Source organism: Xenopus tropicalis, chromosome 8 (genome assembly GCF_000004195.4).
Source record: "Xenopus tropicalis strain Nigerian chromosome 8, UCB_Xtro_10.0, whole genome shotgun sequence".
Taxonomy (NCBI): Eukaryota; Metazoa; Chordata; class Amphibia; order Anura; family Pipidae; genus Xenopus; species Xenopus tropicalis.
This window is the reverse complement of record NC_030684.2, coordinates 20503394-20514728: the sequence shown is the minus strand read 5'-3', so window position 1 is coordinate 20514728 and position 11335 is coordinate 20503394. Positions and strand designations below refer to the sequence as shown.

At 41.8% G+C, this 11335-nt stretch overlaps 1 long non-coding RNA gene across 1 annotated transcript; it reads right to left on the bottom strand.

Annotated features, from left to right (window-relative positions):
- Positions 1-3237: 3237 nt before the first annotated feature.
- LOC108645168 lies at positions 3238-4853 on the bottom strand. The gene is made up of 2 exons (XR_004219707.1): positions 4766-4853; positions 3238-4209 (listed from the first exon to the last, which is right to left on the bottom strand). It is a non-coding gene; the product is annotated as an uncharacterized LOC108645168 (long non-coding RNA).
- Between the last annotated feature and the right edge of the window lie 6482 nt (positions 4854-11335).

Sequence of the window (11335 nt, the reverse complement as noted above, 5' to 3'; positions counted from 1 at the left end):
CTAGAGTTGGTGATTTTGATGACATTTCCAAAAATCCCCTCAAGGCTTCCACTCTGCAGCTTCTTATATCCCACATATTATTAGGTACCAAGATTAAATACCCGAAGTATGAATGCCAGGGGTCCTCTGAACAGTTTGTAAAGGCCCCAAGATGAAAACAAACTATATTTTTATATATTTATATATTATTCCCTCAAATCCATCCATCCAAATGTCTTTCTACTCCAAAGTACCAAGCCGCAAAGCTTTGCTAAAATCACCATAAAACTTCCACTCTGCAGAATCTTATCTGCTACATATCATTAGGTACCAAGATAAAACACTCTATATATGAATGCCAGGGGTCCTCTGAACAGTTTAATGCCCAACGTACAAAGGTTTATGAAAGTACATGGCATAAAGAGACCCCAAAATATACCTTGGGCATACAAATTTCATGTTTTACATTTACACTAATTTGTAAACACACCACCAGGAAGATTAGCCGCCCGAGATAAATCTTCACTACCTCAGATCTCCCTGCAACACTTTCCCACCGGTTTCCTCACAAGGAAACTTAGAATGCCTTCAAAAACCTCAGACGGCAGCACCCCCGGAATTATCAGGGGCGGCAAAAAACAGTTCCTGATAACTTTAAGAGCCAAATTTCCATTTCTTAATATGGAATTTCAGCTCTGCTAGTGTAGAGAGCTCTATTACACTCTCTACACCAGCGCTGCGCCCCCCTCTGGCGCTGTAAATGTAAGCGCAGGGGGGGCGAGAGGGGCAGCATCGGAGGCCAGAAACGCCCATGAGCAACATGTATGTTTTCCCACCAGAGAGTAACATTATCGGCAGTGGGAAAGCATTTTAAAGAAAGCGTTTGCCCGCAGTAGGTAAGATTTATTGCGGACAACTAATCTCCCCGTGTGCAGTCACCCTTAAATAATCTCTCCAAAATCGCAGACCTGTATCTGTAAGAGACCTGCTGTATGTACCCACATGTATAGCAGCCCCATGCAATAAACAGTAACGCCCCCAATGTTCCTTACTATACACTCTATCCAAATACTGTCTCACTGCAGTTTTCAACGGAAAAAGAGAAGGAAAAAGTGAAAGAAGGGAAATCTGCCAAAACACAGCAAATGTCATTTAGAAAAGTCTATTGTGGTTCAGCTATAAAATATGTCAATATAAAAAAATATAAATTTTAGATGGCTTTAGTTGAAAACTATTACAGACCAAATTGTTTTTTTTTATCTGTGAAAGGGTCACAATCCACAATGTGCAAACAAAAAACGCATTAATAATAAAACATGTAAAATAATAATAATTTTAAACATTTTCAGGAAACTTTGACACATTGCTCCCTGACACGTTTGGTCTCTTCAGCTTTATCCTGAGCATAAAAACATCGCTAATTCTTATTTCCAAATGATATAAAAATCCCTGAGCAAATGCCCTAAGCCGGACGTTGCAGGAAGTTGGTGCTAAAAGAAAAACCCTTCTGTGCCAATGTGCCACACACCCATGTGGTTTCCTCCTTGGTAGAGCAAACACGGCTGTAATAGCTATATGGGCCATACTAGGGAACCATAACTATAAATAACTTTTTTTTTTTTGGTGTAAATTGAATTACTCTCATCAGTTTCCTACCATCTCCTAATTGTTTCCCCCACCACATGAGAGACTTTACCTTTTCTGGTAACTGTATTTTTCTGGTTTTCTGCCCAAGGTTGTTAGGATGAATGTGGGGCGGTGGCTGCAGCAGAGGCCAGAGAACCCCCTCCAATCTGACCCTCCTTCTACTGATTTCTTCTTTTTCACAATACAAGGCAGAGGCCGGAACTTGGAACCAACAGAGAAAGCTTCCGGAAGTCTCCCTGCTGCAGTAATAAGAGTGAGTGAATGAAAGAGCAGCGCCCCCTGCTGTCCAAACCTGCTTCAGCTCTCCAGCGCTCCATAGAACTCAGTCGGGTGTGAAAGGCTTTCAGTGACTCTCATTCTGGGTTAAGCCCCGCCCCTCTGCTTGGGAATGTGAAATGGAACAGCCGGAAGCAGGAAGCGGAACTGGATTTGTGCTAAGAGGAGACTGATTTCAATTACCTGGGGGAGGTTACTAAATGGAGTAATGCATATTGGCAAATGAACCAAAGTGTATAATAATGTGTAATGCCTCAAACACCCAAAGCAAAATCAACTACAAAAAGCCCAAGATTGTAAAAATACATATATAATAAATTACAAAAATGTATTAAAGAAAACTGCTACTGGGTTTTATTGTGATGTGCTGCTATGTGAGTCTATAGGCCGGCACATGGGATGCCACTGAAGGAGGGGCGTATGATAGGCAGCACTGTCCCAGAGTACATTGGGGGCGGATAAATGTCTCTCCACAAGAGAAAGGGTAAATTAGACCAAATGTGTTTGTGGGAAACACACAGTCATTTAAGACAAATTGCACATAGGCTGCTCCTCTGCCCAACAGGTACAACTTCTACTCCCACTTAAAGGGGAAGCATGTCTCTTCACAAAATAATACAAAATACTGTTTATATATTATTCCCCCTAAATATTTCTTTGCAGGTAGGGATTAGTCTGTGGTTCTCCTTTAAGAGGAGAGGCTACCCATATAATTCATGTATATAATCTCTGGGTTTGGAAAATGATCCTCCCCTTTTCCCTCACTAGGGTCGTTCCCAATACACTGCTTACTAATGTTGCAAAGTCCTCAGAGCACTTCAAGAGAATATCAAAGTGCGTGTTATGTCTCCTCCAGACCCTGCAGACCAGTCAGGGTTCTCCTTTTTAGAATTTAGTTAATAACAATTTGGATAAAAAATGAGATTTTATCCGAGAGGCATTGCAGATACAAAGCGGCCATGTTACTAAGGTTCTGTTCCAAAGCCCCACACTAGGAGACCATTGCTTTCTCCTCCACTCCTTGACCTTCAGATAAATCATTTGGAGGACAATTTTCATTGTTACCAAACTTGCCATAAATAAAGCCATTTCCTGAATTTAACATGCTGATTTGATGCATTCCTTCTTCCTGGAAATGATGAGAGAAAAGTCTTAAATTGAATGAAGCTGCTGATCCCTGGAACGAGCACTGTACTTTGTAGCACTTTGAGGTAAAGGGAATCGTGAAGGAGAAGGTCTTTCTGCCGATGGCCAACCCGATGATTGCAGGGTACATGGAGCTGTACTCAGTTTAGTTGGTAAGGCATTAGTACATCCAGCAGACTGGAGAGCGTCCTTGGTCTTATTCGGTGTAGGGTGGGAAAATGACTTGCCATTACGTGTAAATATCAATTTCAAGGGAAACCCCAGTGATAGCAGATCTTGTGAGATCTGGGGATCTGATCGATGTGCAGAAACTGAGATGGTAAATGGTAAAGCATTCTTGCAATTCTGACTCCAAGTGCTTATAAGATTCTGGAATTCCTCGTTTTCTTATCTCGACAAAACCTGTTTTCCAGGTATTCTAATTTCAATTGGAGGTTCAGAACCTGTTGTTTAATTCAATTACTTAATTAAGTCCATTTCCTGGGCCTCTAAAACCATTTTCGTATTGTCCATCCTTGATTCGAGTGTACCTGTGTGTCTTGCCAATTCTTTATCTTTCTCAGAAACAGTAGTGATTTGTGCAGTAGCCTTGTCCATTAATGACTGGAACACCACTAGAACACTGTCAGATTGGTCCAAAGTTAGAGGACTTGTTTGAGTAGTTTGGGAAGTGGGAATTGCAGATTCCGTTTCCGCCCCATCCGAGTTGTGTGCAGATTGTATCAAACAACCAATTTGTTGCTTCAAGAAAGCGACAATTGGTTTTGTGGATAGAGGAAGGGAGAGGTTTTGCTTTTTTCTTTGATCATTAAAGATAAATGAAATTGTAATCCAGGAGAAAGTTAAGTGGCACAGTAATGTGGTGGAAAATACTTGTAAAGAGAAATATTTAGCTGCACAGTAATAAAACATCACCTTTCCAAGATTATTTGGTGTTATGGTGCCATCTTATGGTGAAGGAGTTGAACTACAAAAGTATTTGACAATACAGTCCATAACCTCACAGTCCCAAAATTACTGAATATAACAGTGCATTTTTAAAGTGTTGAGAAAAAGCTGAAAGCCAGTGATAGGTTCTCCAATATCATAGAGCGATTTGAGATATAAACCTTTCAAAGTGTTGTAGGAGATCTTAACGCCAATACGTCAGGTTATTAAACTCTTTATGCAGTTGTATTAGACCAAGGGGCATATTCATTATAGTGTGGAAGCCAACATCACCAGTCATGTTGCCAATAAAAACCAATTAGCAATTAGAATTTGAACGGTCAACTACAAAAACAAAGATCTTATTGGCTGCTATGGGCAACATCACCAGTAATGTTTGCCTCCAATGTTAATAATTACTGCCCCAAGTGTAAGACTAATAACCTTATGACTTACAATAACCATATGAATGCCATGGTCAGAACATAAAGTAAATCAGCCTATGCTTTCCCAAGTAGAAGCAACAAGGTCAATAAATTCATTCCAAGGCTTAATAGTTGCTATAGTTGCCTGGAGCTAAAACAAAAACAATTATGCCTCCATATAACTATAGAAAAAAGTCCAGAAAAATGGTAGAGAAGTTTTCCAAATGTCAATCAAATATACTTAAATTTGCATGTAGTTGACCGCTTAAAAGCTACAATGCTCAAAAAAGAGATAGGTATGTGGCAAAGCTAACTGGGCGCCAGGGTGAGAGATTCAACAAGAATAATTAGAAGCCAAAACTCACAATTTCCCTGTGAGCTGAAAAGCCTTAAGTACGTCACACCAGCCCTCCTGCCGGATACCGCGACTCACCATCCACACTGTAGGGAGCAGAGTCCAGACAGAGATTTGCAGCCTCCAAATGGGCAGCAGGCGTCTCGCTCAGGAGTACTCCAAGTCCATCTCTGTAAAGAAAAGGGACAGCTAGCGGGGGAAAAGGCATCCCTAATTTCACAAGAGAGACTGCAAATAGTCAACTCCAGTCAAGATTAACTGGCGCTCCGAGATCTGCGGCCTGCTTGCTGGGCGATGGCCATGCTCAGAAATACTTAGTACAAGTATTAAGTGAAGGGCTGTCATGTTCACTTACTAGAGTTTTTAATATCTTCGAAACAATTGTTGTTGTTTACTGCTTTGTTCAAAAAATAGCCTTAAAGAAATATTTTTCTATATATATTTTCATGCAGGGAACTGGAGTTGTGAGAGTTGTGAGGGATGTTCCCTTGCAAGAACAATGTAATAAGGAACTGATAGATACTACCAAGTTTAAGCATAAGAGCAACTTTATCCTGGGCAATATGGAGGGACACTTCTAGATCCAGTTGTTCTGACCCAGTACAATAAGGCACTGGGAAGGTTAATAACAGAGGCTGCTGACACAGCAAATAAGTTTCTCTTTGATGCTGTTCAGATTCCCAAAGCTTGCTATTGAACCGTATAAACGCACACTGATTTGCAGAATGCAGTACGCTAGACTCAGGGATAACATTCCCCGTGTTGCTGCTGTTCAGTGCGTAACTGCATCTCCCACAGAGGCTTCTGGGAATCATAGTCGAACAACAGAAAGGCCAGTGACTGCTTGAGACCTGTGCCTGTGGAGAAACCTGTGTATCTGCCGGAAGGATGAAGAAGGCTGCACAGAATGATGAGCACCATATAAAAACAATAAAAACAAAAAATCTTACCTGACAACAATCTGCTTTCTGATTCCCAGCATCCCCAAGTATAGATGACTAGAAGCATTTTATGTTTAACTGTGGAGAGAGGCAAAACAGGTGTAAGAACAACATAGAAACTGGTTGGCATAGTTCCATCTGCAACATGTAGGCAGTTAACTTATGGGCAAACTTTGTCTTTAAGTGATAGAGCTCCTAATTTGTGTATGGCCACTCGGGAATTATTGGCCCTGCAAATTCATAGAACTGGGCAGCACTGCAACTAAAGCTCTGCAGCACCACTTGCCAATTCTTTAATACACATTGGGGCACATTCATCAAAGTACGAGTTCGAATCCCGAAATGGGAAAAATTCGGATTAAATACGAGCATTTCTGATGATCGCAAATCGGAACAGTCATGGTAATATATTGTAAAATATTGTATTGGCGATCCAAAAGTCACAAAATTTTCGTATCGAACGATCGTAAACGGCGGGAAAACCTTTCTGAATTTGATCCTTCAGTGCATGATTTTGGAAGTCTCCCATAGGACTCAATGGCACTCTGCAGCTCCAACCCGGCCCAAGGAAAGTCTCCCATAGGGCTCAATGGCACTCTGCAGCTCCAACCCGGCCCAAGGAAAGTCTCCCATAGGGCTCAATGGCACTCTGCAGCTCCAACCCGGCCCAAGGAAAGTCTCCCATAGGGCTCAATGGCACTCTGCAGCTCCAACCCGGCCCAAGGAAAGTCTCCCATAGGGCTCAATGGCACTCTGCAGCTCCAACCCGGCCCAAGGAAAGTCTCCCATAGGGCTCAATGGCACTCTGCAGCTCCAACCCGGCCCAAGGAAAGTCATGATACCGAAGCTTGAATGAATCCGAAACTTTTGTACTCTGCGCAACAATACGATTTTGTCGCACAAATTTTGTTGCAAAGTACGAAAAAGTCACGCAAATGTGCGAAAAAGTCGTGTAAAGTATGAAAAAGTCGCAGAAAATACCCACAGTACGAACCAATATGAATTTTTTGGATTCGGAGTCAATGGTACTTTGATAAATGTGCCCCATAATGTAAGTTTACGTTGAATAATTAATGCATACGTTGCCCCTGTCCCTATCTGGGAAGGACATGCCATGTGTGGGAATATTACAGAGAGGGCAGGTTTGGGGGCTGATTGGGGCATGCCAGGGTATGTAAGAATAAATAGTGCAGTGTAAGTGCCATTGCGCAGGACATACACTATACCTACATAGAGAATGACATGAACATATTTACCAAAAAAAGGATTTAAAGAGAGAAGTTGCACAAATTACTACACAAATGAAGTAACACGTGTTAAAGGAAAACAAAGGGTTTAACCCCGGGGGCGCCAATTTGTCAGCATCACCCTCTGGCTTATTGACACAACCTTTATTATATTGCGGCTACACTTAATCATCATCATTTATTGGTTGATCAAATTTACCCTCGCTTCTCTGTGGAAACGCACTAGCAGAATGTCTTGACCATTTGGGGGCCTCCTCTCCTTATACAATAATCTCCTTTTCTGTCATACATACAATATAAAAGCTTCTCCCGGCTGTCTCACTACAGCATGTAGGTTCCCTACTAACCAACACCTGAACGCTCAGTCCCTAACTGCTGCACAATAGCCCAGGTTACTAACTCCAAACGCTACCTCCTTGTTGGGGCAAAAGACTGCCCTTGATACCCTAACAGCTACCTAACCAGCCCCAAGGTGGCACTGGCACACTGTGCTCCTACTTCCCCTGGTCTTGGCTAAGTGCAGCCCTCCTTACAGTCTCACAGCTGTCAAACTGACAGCACTGGCACAATGGGGGTATAGCATTTTATCCCAATAACCAGAAGTGACCTCACACACAAACACATTTCCAGAAGTGACATCACGCGTATCCACAAAATCGCTGCTGAAGCGGAAATATTGTACCCCCATATGTGCAAATGCATCAAATGCCACCACCAAATGCTTACTGCACATGCGTGCCCGAAATTCCCCAAAGGACTTTGTGAGATAAATCGGGAGAATGCTGCTTGGGGACGGGAGAACGGGAGAGAGCCACCAAAATCTGGAAACTCCAGAAGAGTGACAGCTCTGCAGTCTAGACTAGACACTTCCTTATATAAGCTCCTATGGGAGGGGGGCTCCCAACAGGCCAACCCTAAAGTGATACTGACATAAAAAAAACAACTCTTCATAATATGAATTTATACTAAAACATAGCTCCCAACATTTGAAAAATGAAAAGAGGGACAAAAAGATTTGGCACAAGTAGCGCAGCAATTTTTTGACCACGCCCACTTTTGTGACCACGCCCCAATTGACACACCCCATTTTTTTTCTAAAAATACTCCTTTTATATAGTTGAAATGGTGGGCTATAGCAAATGTGCTATACCCTCATACTGTACTACCTAAGGAAAACAATATAGCAACTCCTACACATAAAATACAAATATAGAGAGAAGGCAGTCAGTTATAAGTGAGTTATAACTATGTATCAGTTTTGCCCCCATACACAGTGCCCCCTATGGCCTAATAGGCAGTACCCTTTTATAAGGCTGCGCCCCATGTGTACGTGTGACATCAGTACGCACGGGGCGCAACCTTATAAAAGGGCCTGTCGCCGCCGCACAAGGATCCATATAAGAAGCAGAGCCGAACAAGGAGCAGGAGCGCCCGGCTCAAATCAGCGCATCCCTCCGTCCAGGCTAGTTCAATGAATGTCTATTACGTAAATGCGGGACATTCCTGGAACTATCAGAGACAGCGGGATGCGCTATTAAAAGCGGGACAGTCCTGCGCAAAGCGGGACAGTTGGGGGGTATGCTAAAAGTTATTTATAGGTCATGCCGATTATTTTCTACTGATATGTCCAGTCCTAAACCTGAATGTTCCTTCTCAATCTGTCAGTTATAGCGTCTAATGCTAACGGACTGGGAACATGGGTGATCAGATAGGTAATGTAAAAGCATCAGGCAGCAGATTTACAGCAAAATAATAAAGCTCGTGAAAAGACTATGTTATGATAGTTGCTTTCTCTACAGGTACAGTTCTGAGATCTATTCAAATGCAATGACTGCAGAAGTAGGACATGGAACTATTTAAGCCAAAGCTTAGGAACAAAGGTGCAGCACTCATAGGGCACATTTACTAAACCTCTAGCATTGCTCATATCTTTATTTCCATGTATGTCTGACATTTACAAACAAATCTGAATTGAGAAAGTCAGAGTAGGAAAAAGTCACAGAAACTGCAACTTTTTCAAACTGTGGACCGAAAGCTCGAATTTATCAAATTGTCACACAAAAACCAGCATCAAAAATGGAAGGGACATCTGCCATTGACTTCTACAAGATATCAGATATAAATTTAAGCCTGTCAAACTGTCAGATTTGGATTTTTAGCCATTTGCAAAAGTCACAACTTTTTTTTCTGTGACTTTTAACCCTAAAAATCTGAAAGAAAAAAAAAATTGGGGAAAAAAAAATCCCCCATATATCCCCCATAGAGACAGCAGAATTAGGAGAATGAGCCTTGGGTACAACTCTCAGTCTTGCACAGTGTCAGTATATGAATCCGGGACAGATCATCCCTCAACAAACAGCAGGTTTTTGCTGTGAGATTATTTATGGGGCATAGTGGTTTTATTAGGACCTTTTCCCTAGTCTATATTAATCAGATTAAACTACAAACTTTACTGGTACTATTTGCCATTAAACCTCTTTTTACCCCACCATGGGTACATACTAGTGCAACAAGTTATCAGTTTCAGCTCCATATAGCCCCTAAATGTCCAATGTCAAATGTTGAGATTTTCAGGGATCAAAATGAATTTCTTCTTTACAAAATGTATTCTCACCCTACAACACCCACAGGTTCCTGAAAATCTTACTCCGTTCTGCGGAGTTTAATGGGGTTATGTACTGCCCAGTAGCTGATTGCTTATGTTTCCCATGCAACCGGCTTATAAGGCACCGTCATTTTGCCATAAGAATGTCAAAATGCCATAAACATCTATACACTGAATGTTCATTTGGAAAAATTCCAGCAATTTGTGATACACCCAGTAAACATGCCGTCTAAACTGCCTGATCTTAACCATAAAGGCCACTCATACAGGCACTGTCCATAAGGGTAAAGGCACACAGGAGATTTGTGCTGTAACATTTAAATGCTTTAGGTGGAGGCCATTATAGTCAAGGCCTTTGGCACTGTAGGCCATGGTAAGCAGGCCCGGATTTGTGGCGAGGCCACAAAGGCCCGGGCCTAGGGCGGGAGAAGTTTAGGGGCGGCATGCCGCCCCGCCGCAAGAAACATTTTACATTTATCTCCCATACAGAGCAGTCGGGACCTCTGCCCACTGCTCAGTATGGGAGTTAAAAGGAGCGCACTCGCGGCTGCGGGGGGGGGGGGTGTTGTCGCGCGTTCGCGCATGTGCACAGGTGGAGGGGGGCACCAACAGGGGGGTCTCGGGGCGCCCAGAAGAGAAATCCGGCCCTGTGGTAGAGCACTAGCAAAGCGCCACGCGTGACATTATCCGTACTCCTTTGTGCTATATTGGGCATATATTGGGCATTGCTCTGCCTTTTATGTCTCATCAAGGGAAGAGGGAGAATTTTAGGAACTAAAAAATAACGTAAAATGTATTTTTCCCTCAAAAACATTTAATAAAAATTGATAGTACTGGGGAAGCAACAGTTACAGTGACTCCAACAAAAAAGATGTGTCCTTTCCTCACAAGTAAAATAATATAATAGTCTCACTTGAAAAAAAAATAACATACACAAAAATCCTTTTATTAATCCCTAAGGGGCTGGACAGCTGGTTATTACCAATAAATAATTACAAATAATTGACATTTCTGTTTGGTACTAAATAACTGCACTTGGGCTGCAGCTCTGTGCGTTATTCCTGCTTCGGAAACAAAGCCACCTGTATTAGAACCGAGATGCTCATAGATCATTATGAGTTCCACATCATAGACACGCTAAGCTAAGTCTAGACCTTCAGATCTTGCTCGGGCATTCCGGATAAGGGGTCTTTCCGTAATTTGGATCTCCATACCTTAAATCTACTAAAAAATCAATCAAACATTAATTAAACCCAATAGGATTATTTTGCATCCAATAAGGATTATTTATATCTTAGTTGGGATCAGTTACAAGGTACTGTTTTATTAAAATAGGCAATCATTTTTAAAATTCTGAATTATTTGATTAAAATGGAGTCTATGGGAAACGGGGTTTCCGTAATTCGGAGCTTTCTGGATAGCGGGTTTCTGGATAAGGGATCCCATACCTGTACTATCTGCCATTGATATCACCATGCACCCACACAGTAGCAAATGCTTACCAGTTCTCAGTTTCTGACCCATTTCTTTAGATTTTAACATATAAATGGTTTATTGGCGTGCTTCCTGTGGCTGTGTCTAACGGGTTGATTCCCCTTTCAGGCTAACATTTAGTATGTTATAGAATGGCTTCTTCTTAGCAGCTTTGGATTGGTCTCCTTTATTTTTTTTCAATGTAATTTAATTGATTTTATTTAATGAAGAACAATATGCAGGGTAGTTCGGTGTCTGGTGTTTACGGTGTCTATTTCTTCTTCTGTTCTGTACTTTCATGGTGTTCGAATTGT